Here is a 15,436-nt window from a genome sequence, read left to right as displayed (position 1 = left end):
ATTGAATGTAATGCATTAGTATTATAGCTTATTTTCCTGAAATAACGCCCTAATGGAAGTGAAGATTTCCTCTAATGCTGTATTATATCCGATGGCACAATAGACTGAAAGACTTTGTTTGAACGGGCGCCAAAATCGAATCATTGCTTTTTTTTTTCTTATAAGGCTGCCGCAAGATTGCATTACAGTTTACAACATGTGCTGCGCGTTGCATAGTTTTTGTATACACACTCCGTAGAGGTGGAGAGCATACTAGTTCTGTTATTCTGCTTGTAATGTGAGTTTCTCTGAATTTATTCATGACAGGTAAACTCTTTGTCTGTCTGGGCGTCTTTTTCTGGACTTCTCCGCAAAGCAAACATTTATAGGGAAAATCAATCATTCTTATTGGAATTTCATTGACTGTAATGGCTATAATCCGTCCACAAATACTATGTCTAGGCAATTTATAATTTCTGACTTTAAGAAACAATATCAATCATTTGGGTATCAAAATTAAAGATGTACCAATTTAATAGGCATACCACTGTGCATACCACAAAAGCGAACTCGATCGGCCCGTTGAGATTTCGTTATTTAAGAGAAGCCCGCGATCTTTGTACTTTTGTCTTTTGATAGCACGCATTGAGGATTTCTTCTCACGACAAGAATCAATTTTTTAATTAAATTTTGGAAAAGCTTTCGGTTTCTTTCGTTTTATATTAGCTTTTTGTTCTTTTTTTTTTTTTTGTTTTTTTTTTTTCTTTTCCTTTTTTTTTAATTAAAACCATCCGCAGTAGCATTTATTATTTGTGCTCAATTGCCAGCCAAACCAAACAGCCAAACAGCTTCAGAAAATAATGAGATTTTAACCATAAAACTATATGTATTTGTTCAAACAACCATCTGATATCGATAACAGTAGCAATAAACTATTGTGAAAAGAATGTAAATGAAATTAAAACGAGAAAAAGCGCTAGAGTGGGACACGACCAATCATTAAATACCCTACATCGCTTCGCTTAATACGATTGCTCATATATTGACTTTTCAAAACAAGCCCTTAAATTGGAAGTGCAAGTGGCCAAAGAAAGAAGTAATCAGATCCGAAATATTTTCAATAGCGTTCATCTTTGGGTCAAAGCATGTGCATATCTGTATACCTGAGTATAACAAGAAACAAGATGGACAGACGGACGCAGATACGCTACGAGAAAGTAATTTTGAATCGATCGGTATAATAAAAGATGAGTCTATCTCAAGTCTTTCTGGCTGTCGCATACGCACGCGCAAGTGGTGTAGGGTGTAAAAAAGAAAAAGAAATGAAACTATTTCGAAATCTAAAAAAGTAAAGCATCTGGTTTTTATAACAAATTTTGCTTTCTTGCGTTTGTTTTACTTTATTTATTAATTTTTTTTTTTTTTTTTTTTGCTGTCATGAAAATGAAACAAAGCAATTTTTTTGTTTAAACCCAGAAGTTCTAGAAGAGTGTCAAAGAGAGATGTTTGTCATTTAAAAAAAAAAAAAAATTAATTTTTAAAGTTTCTGTAGGATCACGTACATGTCTGTTTACAATTATATGCATAAGTGTCTGCCGATTCATTCGGTTTGCATTCAATTTTCTGTGGTTTGTATTATATGTTTAATACATTCGGTTATCGCATACAAAAATCTCTTCTATCAATCCATTGTAAAATCGCAACCACCGTCCAAAAGCATGTATTACACAAACTATTTATCATCATATATGTATATATATATATATATATATATATCATTTACATATTTGTGACTTCAGCAGCAGATCAAATAAGAATTGAAAAGTTGATGCGATTCATGTTTTGAAGGAAAAGCTTTTATTTTGCGTGTAAGGAATTCCTCAGGAACCTCATGCTTATGTGCGCATATATAAAATTTTTGCAAACCAGTATAATGAACTTAACGCGCTCACCGCCTCATTCGAAAGGCAGGCAGTGAAGTTGAATGAAGATGTCTTCGTAGGAAAGATTTGCTGCGAACGCAGTCGCTTTCCGCTATTCGAAATGGTTTCGAGCAATTTCCCAAACAATCGTTGGCACACAGCAATTATTAATAATGCAAATATGATTATGACTATATTCTGTGAGATTTTTTTGTGAAAATCTTTGTACATAATATTAATATTGATATATGCATATATATATGTATATATATATATGTGTGTGTGTGTGTGTGTGTTTTTATTATATTAACTCATTTTTATTCTCATTGCTTTGTTTCCTCTGTTTTTACGGAATTAGGTCGCATATCTTTTTCAAGACAGACTTGATTCGAGAATGCATGATGTTGTATCCACCCATGCCTATTACATAAAACAATATGATAGATTTTAGATCGTGAAATGCTATACGAAACTATGAACATTGCGACTTTTTCTCTATCGTTGCTTTCAAATCAGTAAATTTAACGACGCTTTCACATGGAAGCATATAATGAAGCTATTGTCTTATACTCCCCGACGGACGGTGCTCCCTTTTAATATTGATTACAATGACGCATGTACGCTAAGTATACATATATGTTGCCGACGAAACAAGCCACCCTCATTGATGATTGACAAATTTTCTTCTTGATTTTCCACTTGATAGCAAAAGCAAAATTTTCAATTTTTTTTCTCTTTTGCCTTTTGCAATTTATTATTCATCGTTTGCTGACTGGCATCCACCCCACTTCAGCACGATTATTTTTTCCTACGTCTTCTACTGCTTAAATCAAACACATGCCTCGATTGAAATCAATTAACTTGAATCAGTTTTTCACTTTACTCTTATTATTTTCGTTTCCTTTGCTTTCCATTCTTTTTCTCGTGCGGAAATTCAAATTGCGACATCTGAAATGAATGAAAATTTATTTCACTTTTCTTGTGTGTCTGTGCAAAAGCACGGTCATACAATTCAAATGCAGATACGCACAAGATGCTTCCGAAAAAAAAATATGACAAATAGACCAAACTTGAAGTAAAATGGAAATTTTTAGTTTACTTTGCTCGAGGGCGCGCGCGCTGCTTTTCTTTTCTTTTCTTTTTTTTTTTTTTGATTTTGGAAAAATGTACGCAAAAGATTTTTTGAGACAAAACACACGCTTTTAGTTTTGCTTGCATTAAATGAATATCACGAGAAAAGGAGGAAGGAGAAGAACTGCTATACTATCCCCATATATGCTAAGCGTTATGCGTTATTCTTTCTGAAGAGACTAAGAGAAAATCTCTTCCAAATTTGTGCCTAATAATCATAATAATAATTATAATAGTAATTCCATCCGCGTCAAGGCTAAGCTCGCTAAGTGGGAAGTCTTGATCAACATATGAAACAGATTTAGCCTTAACTTTAACTGACTGTCAGTCTCGTTTATGACCTGAAAATCACAGAACTCGGTCTTAAATTTTCCTTTTTCATATTATTCATGCCAGGCTTAAAAATTAATTATGATAGCTCATGGCTGCGCGTTCTATCGACTAAAACCCGAAATCCGCTCTAGTAGTGTAAGCCACATCATCCATCAACAGTTCGAAAAGAAACAAATTCCCCCTGGCAAGGCCAAGGGATAAGAATCAAAACGCAATAGGAAATCCGCCCAAAACGTATATAGAAAGGTAATTACAAACATCATTTAGCATCTTTAGCTTTACTTGAACCTGTTTACTTGGTGGTAAGAAATAAAACTTAAACTTACATATAATAATGAATATATCGTGCAAGAATATGTAAACTAATTTACGATATATACTATGATATATGTGTGCCAACTATATAAGCGTATAAATTTTGCAAAAACGGCTTTATGAGGAAAGAGGAGAGATTGAACTTATGAATAATTTTTTTTTTTTTTTTTTTTTGATGTTCTTATCTCTATCCCTCGAAGTTTCCATTGAATATATAAATAATACATCACTCAAAATTTCGTAGGATGACACATAGGTGTCGCCATTAATGGCATATCCATATAGTTTTACGATAGTATCAACCTTGAAACGAAAGATCATGCTCCCCGCCCCTCGCTCTCACCCCATCATACATACTTGTTAATGTGTTCTACGTATATACATGTATCCTCGAGGAAAATAAATGCTTGTTTGCCAGAGCGTTCCGTTAGCGATTACAATTCTAAAGCTTATATTTAAAGTTCTTTATTTCTTCAAGGCGGATTTATAGATCCGCATAAAATTGATACAAGGCAGATAACTTTTTTCTTTCAATTTTTTTCAATGATTGTCGAAAGTTCCTCGTAAGAGCCATCGGCATACACATACATTACACCAATAAATTTCGCCAAGAAAAAATTGAAAAAAAGACGGAATGCATTTTTACTTCGCAATCTGAAAATTTTGTCATTTACATAAATAAAACGAAGTGATTGCAGGCACGTGTGTATGTGATTTATCTAAATTATATCGAGTACACTATTCAATTTGAAAGATAATTTCCGCTTCAAACCAGATAACGAAATCAAAATGCGAATGATATAATAAATCTACGACCGCTGTATGCACCCATACGACCAGTCTTTGCCTAATTTCATAAATTCGAATCCTATTGAGCATTTTTAAGATTTATTAGAAATGAAAATTAAAACTAAGAGAAACGATTTTGTTCGTTTGGATATATGTGTGCCAGCTGTACGAATTGGCAGAACATACGACATTTTTATGAATTTAATGAAATTTTAGTGAAAAATTTTTGACTATCCAGTTATCATCAAGCCCAAGTACTGGGCAAAATGTGTTGTAATAGCGAAAAATAGAGAAGAAGAAAATTGAAATGAATTTTCTAAATCAAAAATTTCGCCAAGTTAGTTAACGTTAAGTTAACGTAATGAAACAATCCATTTGCATTATTCCATATTCCGCGGAATGTAGAATGTAGAGAAAAGTCATAAGTAATGACAACGTGCGATTCGCGTATCCCCTTTTTGTTTTTCTTTTTATAAACACAACACACATTCGCGTTTTAACTTATTTGAAATCCACAGCTAGATTCACGTTCATACGCGTATGCATACATAATGTAAATAAACATTGAAAATATTCAACAAAACTGAAAATATAAATAAAACACCTGTTAGATGGGAAGATATTAACACAGCTGCTACCTTCACACACACACACACGCACACACACACACACCAAACAAACAAACAAACAAACATACACACACATACAACGCTTCACATATCCAACATTCTGGTAAATACGCGCGATGATTTTTTTTATTTTTTTTTTATTTATTTTTTTTTTTCTGTTTTTCTGTGCTTTCATTCCATCCATTCTAGTTCAGCGCAATAGAACATTTGTGTATTGTTTATATGCAAAATTGGGCCTGCAGCGAAAGCGGGATGATTAGGTCGTGCATGCATATGCATGCAAAGTGAAGTTTCGTCATACCGTGTACTTTTGCAAAGCTATTTATTGCAAGCATTTCGTTTAATAGAAATTACTTTAACGAAATGTAGGGTTTTTTTTTTTTTTTTTTTTTTTTTAATCCGCTCACTTCGCGTCTCTGCACGTTACCTTTAGTAAGTAGAAGTACCAATAGGTTCCAATAGGTTCATTAAATTGTTAATTATTTGAAACTAGATTTGTCGTAAAGTGTGTTTAGGTATTATCATATATGAATATGAAAATATGATTCACTAAAATGATCTGATAACAAATTGAGAAAGACGTTTTAGTTAATTGCAAACAGAAAAGTTTAAAATCTTTTCATTTTCAAGTGTTAATTTTTTAATTTTCTAATGCATGTTCCCTGTCGCCTGTAGAATAGAAACTCGAGCAGATAAACCAACAATGAAAATTATGCAAAAGTTTTCATGTTTTTCATAACATTTCATAAGTATTAATAATTCGAAAAATCTCTTCCTGGTAGGAGAAGAATGTTAATCGAAAAATTTTCTTAAAACTTTCCTAAAAAGTAACAATAACAGTAACAGTAATAGTAATAGTAAGAGTAACAATTACAGCAATAAAGCTCTTTATTTCATATAACACTCAATTATTATGGCATGTATTCTATGCATAGAGAGAGAGAGAGAGAGAGAGAGATAGATAGATAGATAGATAGATAGATAGAGAGAGAGAGAGAGAGAGAGGAAGAAAGAGAGAGAGAGAGAGAGAGAGAGAGAGAAAAAAAAAAGATAGAAACCTACTTACCTAGTGCTAGCACAAATGATAGTTGATACATGATGGGAAGGAATGGCAAGTGTTAAAATGGCCTGGCCCTCTCCCAAAGTAAAGTTCAGCAGAGTAGTGTTGTAGATAAGAGTAGAATGTAGAGTGGAAAGCAGGTTATAAGAAAGCCCAACAATAATAGCAGCAATAACAACAGCAGCAATATTACACAAATAATTGATTGGCTTAAGTTTAAGGTACAGCACGCAATTATACCAACAACAGTAATAGGTTAATTTATAAACATTAAAAGGTGTTCTTATGAGTTCGAATCAAGCGTAATAAACTCCCGTACGCGTGTATGCACGTCCACACAATAACAGGCGTATCGTTTCGTATCACTTGAGGATAGTTACATAAGGTTTGATTCTAATGAAGTTGAGAAAGTTCTCTTTATTTATTTTTTTTTTCTTTTTCCAAAAATTTTGTTGACAATAACAAATACAGAAAGCGAGCTTTTTCTGCTTGAAGAAGTAAATAATAAAAAAAAAATAAAAAAAAAAAAAAAAAATACGAAGTTTTCTTATTTATTTTATCGTTTAATCAATTGCACTTCAAGGTTAAATTTTTATTAATCTTTCTTCTTTTTTTTTTTTTTTTTGTTTTTGTTTTCGTTTTAATTTTTATTTAACAAAATCGAGGCACTTTTTTGCTTTTAATTGTATAGTGAGTCCGTAGTTCAATTTTTAGTTCCATTTGTATGCTTGCAGGATTAAATGCCAATTGCTTAGCTTTATGAACTCTATGAACTACGGCATGACCGTTATGCTGTGTTGTTTTTAGATGTAATTAAGTTTTACCTTATTTTCGGTTTTTTTTATTTTTTTTTTTAAAGCACTAATTATAATTTTTCCCTTACTTTTAATTAATAATTAAAGGCCATCTAGAGTCACTTAAAAGTTTTGTAAGTTTTTAAAAAGTAACTTTTCATAATTTTTTTAAAATATCTGATATATATATATATATATATACATATACATATATATATACACATATATATATATATATATATAAATATATATATATGCATATATTTGTTTAAAATGTTGAATATTAAGTTTTTCTTTTCAAAATTCTTATGAATTATAATCAGCCGAACGACGTTAAACGCGTTAATTTTGTGTTTACGCCACGATACCCGTACATCAAATAAGTGCTAAAGTTTTAACTAAACACTCGAAACACTGTATGAAACGAGAACGCAAACAACTACTCTATTTTGTTCTTTTCTATTGCACTCACTACTCACTTGTGTTCAGCGTTCAGAACATTATTTTTTTTTATTTTTTTTTTTGTTGCAAATATTTTTCACATAGTATGGCTTTCGTTTTTAATACTGGGCGATTCTAACGAACGAATAATCTCCCGGTGTATATATATATGTGTGTGTGTGTGTGTGTGTTTGTGTGTGTGTTTGTTTGTGTGTGTGTGTGTGTGTGCGTGTGTGTTTGTGCGTTTATGTGTATGTATATATATATATATACGGGGGGCTATAAAACAATGCGGCGACACACAATCTAATAAAAAAAACTACGAAAGCGAGAACGCTAACGATCGAAACGTTTCACAAAAAAACGACAGAAAAGCAACAGCAATAACAACAACAGATTAAGCGAATGCTTACTTGAATAATTTTTCTTTTTCGTTTTAATTTATTTCTTTTCTTTCTTCACTCTTAACCGGGTAGAATAGTCGGAAGGAGGAGGAGAAATCCATATGACAAACTGGTGTTTTTTTTGTTGTTTTTTTTTTCAACTCTGCGAGGGTGTTAAAAAAACGGGCAACTTTTCTGCTTCAAATTTTGTAAAACCATTTAAAGTTTGACTCATGAGCGATTTTACTTTAGCCACAGTTCTCTTCTTTTGAATTTATAATCAAACCCAAAAAGTTTTGGACAATGTGATGCGTCCAAGTCTAGCATTTAGTAAGAACTGACAAATAACAGCAACAAACAACATTGCAGTTAATAAAAGAGAAAAAACAAAATAAGACGATAAAATAGCATAAAAATCGAAAAACCCGAAATATAATAAGAGAAAAAATATGACAAAAAATGAAAAAAAAGCGAAAAGTAACGATTACACACACGCATCTAGATAACATGGACAAAAATAAAAATAAATATAGAAACGAATAAAAGAGTAATAACATAAACTTAACAACATGCCGCTGCTGCTGGTCTGTCGACCACAGCACAGTTAACCCATTCTCATAGTAATTTATTCAGAAAATATAGGCAAACCATAAACAAATGTCTCGAATTTCAGATTCGCTAAATAAATTTTAGTTAGTCTGGTTTGACTACGAGCAATATACGTGTTCCACTTCAGGGAAGTGCAACAATTGAAATGAGTTTCAATTAAGAAAACTTGTTAAAAAGGAAGTTAAGAAATACTTTGCTGCTATATATTGATTATTATTTCTTTTTGTTTTTGTGCTCGTTCAAAAACTTATCAGGAATTTGCAAATAATTGCAAAAGCAAGAAATTTCCTAATTAAAGGATCCATTGGATGATGGATGAATCGCATTTATTTAATTAATTTTTCACCAATTCGCAAAATTAATCGCGACATACTCTGCCAGATATGCGATATTCGGCAATATGCCTAGAAAATCGTACGAAGATTATTGCTTGAGAATGTAACTTGATGACGGCCCGACCTATGGCAGTTCATTCAGTTTCAATTCACACGCCTAACTAAACGCCTCACTTAAAGTTGGTCCCTCTATTGTATCCAAGCCACTCGTTCGAACGTAAAGAAGCTTTCTCACTTTTTTTGGATCAAGCTTGCAATAAAGAAATTTAGAAAGACAAGAACATATTGTCCACTATTCAAAGTTTTGTCTATAGTTTAACTTGCTGTGTGAAAGAAACTAAACAATATTCTTACACACCAAGCTACTTAAGAGTAAGAGCGTAATGTGTTCGCTTTAATTCAAATGGTGAGAAAGAATCGTAAAGGGAATAAAAGAGAGAGAGGGAGAAAGAGTGTGTGTGTAAAAAGCAAGAGACGCCTGCACACACTCGCCTATTGTGTGTGTGTGTGTGTTCTACCCATATGCATATATATGTTTTAAAGCCCATTTATCACAGGAAAAGCCAAAAGTTATAAAGGCCTTATAGATGCACAGCAACGCTATAAACATATGACACAGATACAAACACGCATATATATGTACAGTATAACTGAAATGAGGGTAGTGTGTTAAAAACTGTAGAAAAAAGCACCGCAACTATAACGCTGCAACTGCTCGCTCTTGCTCTTGCTCTTGCTCTTGCTCTTGCTCTTGATTTGCTGTTGATGTTGCTGTTGCTGTTGCTCTTTCAAGACATTCGACGCAAGCGCAAAGCGTGGCAGTCTCTACGCTTCTCATTAAAGCAATCAAAGTTGTCGTGTAAAAGTAAACCGCAACAGCTGTAATTTTTTTGGGTTTTTTTTTTTTTCAATCTGATAAAATACACAACAACAATACATATATTCATTGTCTACCCATCTATAAGGCATAAACAAAATACGATGAATTTTATTGTCTGCGTTCGCGAAACACTCACGCAGAGGGTTACACTCTGCGTGTGGGTTGAGCGCCAAAACAATAAAAAAAATGAGGGAAAGAGAAAAAAATTAAATAAATAATAATTAGAGACAGAAAGTTTACAAATGTTTTTCGGTTGCTTTGCTTCAATAGCTTTTCTTTTTTCTTCTTTCTTGCATCTCAATTTCTCTCTATTTCTCTTTGCAATTCTCTCTTCCTGTCACTGCTTTGCTCTCATATTTAAGTATAAATGCAGTCCCTCTTTAAATGCTTTTTCTAATCTAAAGCAATAATAAAAAAAAAAGAATACTACCGACCGGCACTTTTCAAAAGTAAAATATTATAATTTTAATTTCGTTATTGTTATAATTGTTGATTTTTATCGGGTTTTGAGAGAAAACACGAAGAATATAAATAAGTTTTCAAGTTTTCGTTTTGTTATATGTATTTTCAAAGAAGTTGAAGGTCAACTTTTCGGTATATATAGGTGTGTCTTTCGCAGCGTGTTTATGAAAAGCTGTTCCCGTACAAATTAACTTTTTTAGCAAAAAAAAAAAAAAACATTGGCTTTCGTGAGATGTTGTGGTATAATATTTTTATTTTTATATTGTTGTAAGAGTTGCGCGCTTGCGCCGACTGCATTGAAAGCGTTAGTCATATATTTAAATGCACACAGATAGACACACACACACACACACACACACACACACACACACACACACATTTGCAAACAGAGACAACACAAATCCAAATTTTTTGTATATTCGTGTTAGTAAATGCGCAGGAGGTGACCTTGAATATACTTTCTTAGCATCAAGTTTTTCATCGTAAGCAACAATGTATCGCACAATCTATACATATTCGAACGAGCACGCAAATGTATAATCTTCTTGGCGTAAATTAAAACATTACTTTTATTATTTTGTCTTTAAAATTTCTATTCTTATTTTTATTTTTTTTTTTTTTTTGTTTATATTGTCTAATTTTTAAGAAATAAAACTTTTCAATCAGAATTTTCTTTTCTTTTTTCTTTCTTCATTTTTTTTTTTTTTTTTTGTTCAAAACTTGAGATGATATGAACATTCGTTTGCTTTACTTTGTTGGATCCCTTAAACGACTTCACTCATCACTGACTCTTCCAAAAAAAAAAAAAAAACAAGAAAAAAAAAATATTATTCTTTTCACAGTTCGGGAAAGATACAAAACACTGCTCAACTCTTTTTGGTTTCTCTTTATGGTTTGTTATTGCCCAAGTGAAAGAACAGCAACGTTTTTCTTTTCTTAAAAATGAAAGACAACAACAATCGACTTTTCTTTCATTAATCGATTATATTCTGAAAAGTTTTAAATGTGCAAGAACAAGTTTAAAGTTCATAATAAAATATTATATATAATACAATTTGTGTCTTAGGTCGGTCGACATTGATAAACTTGAATTAATTCATAGTTTATAGTTTTTTCTATAGTCGTCTTGGCCCAGAGCATATATAAAGCCAAATTAATCCTTTCGGTCACATGACTCGTCTGTTTTCCTTCTTTACTTTTTGACGTTTTGTTCAGCAAAACCCAAAGATTGGTATGTGCTCCATTTTTTACACCCATGCACCCCGCATAACTCAAATATTCAAAATATTCTTCTCTTTTCTATCACAGCGCACATAGACTGTTTGTACTTCTCCATGTATGCATCCCATCCATGCACGCATACTAATAAAAATAAGTAATAAAAATTTATTTATTTATCTATTTTTTTTATTTTTTATTTTGGTTGTATGTATGTATATATAAATAAGCTTTCATAACGCAAATATGTGCACATGTATTCACCCGATACCAGGCTTTCAGTTTAACATAGTTGACTAAATTAAGGTTTGTATAAAAGAAAAAAAAATAAAAATAAAAAATAAAAAAAACTATGAATGTTAAGTAGACACGCATCTATGAACAAATCGACGTACATATATGTGTATCCATATGCCTTCGCTTGCGATAAGCAGCGGATATACAATTTTTGGAACAATCCAAACTGTTGTTAACTTATGTGTTTTCTTTTTTTTGTTTGTGTTTTCGTAGATCTTTCGCTTTTTTACTAGAAATGATTCAGCCACCAATCGACTGACCAGAAATTGCTAGAAGAGCGATGAAAGATTAAGAGAAAAGGGGGAATAGAGAGATAGTGCGTAAAAGAGCGAGAGAGAGAGAGAAGTTAAATTTTGTATTCTCTAGAATTCAAAGGAAAATACCTAAGAAATAATAAGAAGGAGAAAAGAAAAGTGTTGCAGTAATTAACACAGAAATATACTTTTGAGTGCTGTTTTATTCTTCTCCCTCATCCCCACCCCGCTCTTTATTAAACCGCACAGATGCTTTTCATAATATAGCTAAACAAGAAGAAGAATGTTTCTGTGTGGCGTGGCTCTAAGAGCGAATTGTTTACTTTTTTCACTGTGTGCAAACACCTTCTCAATACTAATGCTGCCGAGTTGTTTTTTTTTTTTTTTGCCGTCAGTTTTGCTTAAATTATGAACTGCGCTGTGCCTGATATGTCAAACGCGTTCATCGTTGACAGTTTAGTAAAACTGTTTGCTAAAATTTCATATGCGGAATAAAGTTTTTAAAGATTTACGAAAACATCTATGTATGACTGAATAAGATATCAAGCCAATGCATGTCAAGCGTAAGCAAGGAACATTTTCCCTAATACAGTTGATGAAAAAAATCTCTTAATTTATTGTAGAGCTTTTGCCACAACTCGGCCGCACGGGCCGGATATTTGATATACCTGATCATTGCTATACATATACAAATTTCAAATTTGTTTCTTACAGATTTAATGCAATCGCAATTGTGTATGTATGCGTGTATGTGTGTATGTGTGTATGTGTGTGTCTACGTGCGTGTATGTGTAGCGCGATAGATACCGACGTTTAATTGCGAAGAGCCAACCAATCAGAAGACAAAATGACGCGATTTATAGCAAATGGGCTACAAACGATGTCGTTATCGAAAGCTAAAAATAGATTTTGCACATACATATGCACGCACACACAGCGTTGTTTCAGTACGCCAGCGGAAAGTGAAGTGTGTTGGAAGTGCTTTCTAGCGAAAAGTAATAACAAGTGTCAGTATACACGTATACTATGTTTAAAAGCTTATGTGCTATCGTTTGATGATAATGGGTAAGACATGTAGGGAGGGCCAGAAGCATTGTATTTTTATAGGAGTGCAGCAGGTTAGAACTTGATTTGCCTGACTGTTTGTCATTCACACACGTTCGTCTGATCAGGCAGCAAGAGTTCATTTGTAAATATGCATGTAGATTATAGATTTATTATTGTTATTGTTATTATTATTATTATTATTATTATTATTATTATTATTATGACTATGATTATTATTTATATATTTTATTACTTTTATACTCATTACCGAAGGATGGGTGTATTGTCATTTTGTCAATATCTTTGCAACTCCCCGAAGAGGGCTTAAGACAGCCCATAACGCATAAATCGCATCTTCATCCGCATCAAATTCAGCATTGATATTAGATCGTCCGTCCGTCTGTATTTGGTAAACGTTCTTTAGGTCGCGAAAATTAAGATATCGACTTCACATTTAGCAAAAACATGGAAAATTCTTATACGCAGGCTTGTGTTGAAGATGGGCCAAATTGTTTAAACGTCACGGTTACAGAAACTGCGTTCTTCTGTCACTTCAACTGTAACAGATAAAACAGTAAAAATTTTCCCATATACTCTACGGGTGCGATCTTGTAGCACTTGTATAAAAATGGTGCAAATCGACTAGTAATCTTTTAATCACAGTCGTCTTTGGTATTATAGTCGAAACCACTTTCTTATTAACATTTAAATTTACTCGCAGCTTGTCTAATTCTTTACTTAGAGTTCTCAGTTTAACCATAATATATACAGATTTTATATTAAGTGTTTATGATATATTTGTGCACTTTCTTCCAGTGTTAGTTAGCTACATTTATATTAGGTGGCATTAATACGAAGTGCTGCTTTTTATGTCGATCTGCACTATTACTTCGCGGATAAAGCTCGTCGCGTTTTTAATCAAAATTCAATTATCGTTTTCTTTTATTCTAAATAAACTTTATTAAGCCAGATCAGGGCCATTCTAATGCCATTTTTCATTATGCGATCGCTGTCCATCTTCTATTATTTGCAAGTGAAAAGCCTATCCAAGCCAAGCTTGTTCCATTGCGCGAGTTCAACAATAATCGAAACAAATTGCAATCGGTCGGAGGCAAGATTTTCTTCATATGGTGCTATCTGGCACTCAATAGCCGTAGCCATAGCTCATGGTGTACAATTCACTTTCAATCTCGTGATCAGGTAATCTGAAACGATGAGTGGATTAGCCGTCTGGATCATGCGATATAACTTTATTGGACGGGATTATACTGAATCATTAGTTTACTCCAACAGACCACAAACTCCTAATGACCTTATTTTGCAAAATTATTCGTGTCATCTGTGGAATAAGAGCAGATTTATGTGGACAAGCGGCTATCGAGTCAAGTTTTTACGGATATCCATCCATAGGCGCTCGTTTACATTACATCATTCATCTAAAATAAAAAAATCGTGTTGTTATCTCTTATCGCATTGTTTTTGCTTCATATTAAAACAAAAAAAAAAAAAAGGATCCTTTCGCTGCAATCTTATTAGAATGGATCGAAACTGTTTTTGATCAATTGTTAATTCTGCAGCAGTATAATAAGTTGATATATAGTCGTATCGTTCAGGTATCAGTATTTCATCGACTTTATGAATGAGTGGTCGACGAGAAAGCAGGATAACTTTAACATGGAATCTCATTGAGGGAATTAATTGTGTGTTGATAATCTTCCCTACAAATGTGAATATTTTTATAAGCTAGCGAACCGTTATCGACTTGGTGGGAATGATATTGTAAGGATAACATATTTTTGCGTATTTTGATCTATTTTTAAAACGCAATTACTTTGGACTGATTTAAAGAACGTCTAATATCTACGCTACTTGTGGTAAAGAATATATTAAGTTACTGCGGATGTATGTGACATACAGATGGGGTTAAGATAGACCCGCCTTTTATTATGCCGGTCGATTCAGAATCATTTTCTAAATCAATCTAATCCCGTCGTCCCTCCGCATTCCAAATTGTTGTGAACACTTTGGACCGCCGGGGTAATTTTTTGAGCCCCCTCTCACATGACCGTTCCTACGGAAATTGAAGCTTTATATAGTAAAAACGTCGCATTTCCAATATTTCATAGTAAAAATTGTCTCGTAATACTTAATTGATAAAGATATCTACCTTATCGGATTTGGAAGTCTACTTTTTGGATTCACCGCATATAAGGATTCTCACGAACCGTAAGCCTTTATATGACAAAAAGGCCTAATGAACGCTTACTCACAATTAAATAAAAACATTATGTGGACCTAATTTGAACCACATGGGTCTGTTTATTTCGCCAATCCTTACAAGATATCTCAAGATATCTTAATAATTCATGGGAGCATTTCAGCAAAAAATTTAGGTCTATCTTTTTTACCCCTACATATAAGTAGGCACTAACACCAAACGCAAACTCTTATATGGAGAGAAAAACTAAAGTTCCAATATGTGGGGTTTGCCTGAAAATAATGTGTACTTTTTGGTGTACTATTACTAAAATAAGCGTACGACTGTACAAGGGGAAGTG

The 15,436-nt window shown here is 32.9% G+C and overlaps 1 protein-coding gene and 1 long non-coding RNA gene across 4 annotated transcripts in view; both read right to left on the bottom strand.

The window, feature by feature from the left end:
• The window catches only part of LOC119643073 (activating transcription factor 3), a 53,256-nt gene extending 46,539 nt beyond the window's left edge, over positions 1 to 6,717 (bottom strand). For 2 of the 3 annotated variants that reach the window (XM_038042425.1, XM_038042429.1), the window contains exon 1: positions 6,165 to 6,716. The gene's annotated coding sequence lies outside the window, so the exon portion shown is untranslated. Of the gene's footprint in view, positions 1 to 6,164 lie in introns of all 3 variants that reach the window. The other variant, XM_038042443.1, reaches the window with a different exon arrangement.
• Positions 6,718 to 7,002: 285 nt separating this feature from the next.
• On the bottom strand, positions 7,003 to 7,494 carry LOC119641179. Its single transcript, XR_005247804.1, has 2 exons — positions 7,327 to 7,494; positions 7,003 to 7,129 (listed from the first exon to the last, which is right to left on the bottom strand). It is a non-coding gene; the product is annotated as an uncharacterized LOC119641179 (long non-coding RNA).
• Between the last annotated feature and the right edge of the window lie 7,942 nt (positions 7,495 to 15,436).

Source organism: Glossina fuscipes, unplaced genomic scaffold (assembly GCF_014805625.2).
Source record: "Glossina fuscipes isolate IAEA_lab_2018 unplaced genomic scaffold, Yale_Gfus_2 0, whole genome shotgun sequence".
Lineage (NCBI taxonomy): Eukaryota > Metazoa > Arthropoda > Insecta > Diptera > Glossinidae > Glossina > Glossina fuscipes.
The sequence above is the reverse complement of the archived record's forward strand: the minus strand, read 5'-3'. Positions and strand labels throughout refer to the sequence as shown.